Raw genomic sequence first — 776 nt, 5'->3', positions numbered from 1 at the left:
GATCTACAGACTGATTCCCTGCCTCCATCCGCTTCCAAGGATTGTATATCCAGCTTCAATCCATCTCAGTCCAGCGAGTTCTAGCACTGGGGAGCCTCAGCACAACATTTGGGTTTTGTATATTTGGAAGTTTAATCTTCTTTGCCTTGTTGTTCCTATAACCCCCTTACCCTGTTAAACCCCTACCCTTCTTTCTTTCTGTTCCCTGTTAAATAATATATTTTGTTTTATTAATTTTCAATTCGGTGCAAGGTTTTCATTACCCCTGCCTTCCTTATTTACCTCTCTATCTGGGAAACTGAGGGATAAGGGAGGTGGGACACAATTCTGCCTTCTAACCGGGACACCCATCTTTCTCACATGTTCCCTTTATGTACTGAAAGGCTGTATTAAGGTCTCCCTGGAACCTTCTCTTCTCCAGGCTGAACAACCACAACTCTAACAGTCTGTCTTCACAGGGGAGATCCCCTCTGATCATCTCAGTGGCCTTCCTCTGGACTTGCTCAAGCAGGTCTGTGTCTTCTTATGGTGGGGACCCCAGAGCTGAACACAGTGAAGAAGAGAAGTCTCACGAGAGTGGAGTAGAGGGACTCAACCTCCCTTGTCCTGCTGGCTATGCTGCTTTTGATGCAGTCCAAGATATGGTTGGGGCTTCTGGGCTGTGAGTGCCTGTTGCTGTCTCACATCCAGCTTTTCTTCCACCAGTACACCAAAGTCTTTCTCTACAGGAGTTCACAAGTGCTGCATCCTTGTGAAAATAGAGTAACACAAAGCTG

This window comes from Merops nubicus, unplaced genomic scaffold (assembly GCF_000691845.1).
Source record: "Merops nubicus isolate BGI_N331 unplaced genomic scaffold, ASM69184v1 scaffold7149, whole genome shotgun sequence".
In the NCBI taxonomy this organism is placed as follows: Eukaryota; Metazoa; Chordata; class Aves; order Coraciiformes; family Meropidae; genus Merops; species Merops nubicus.
This window is presented reverse-complemented; position numbering follows the sequence as displayed.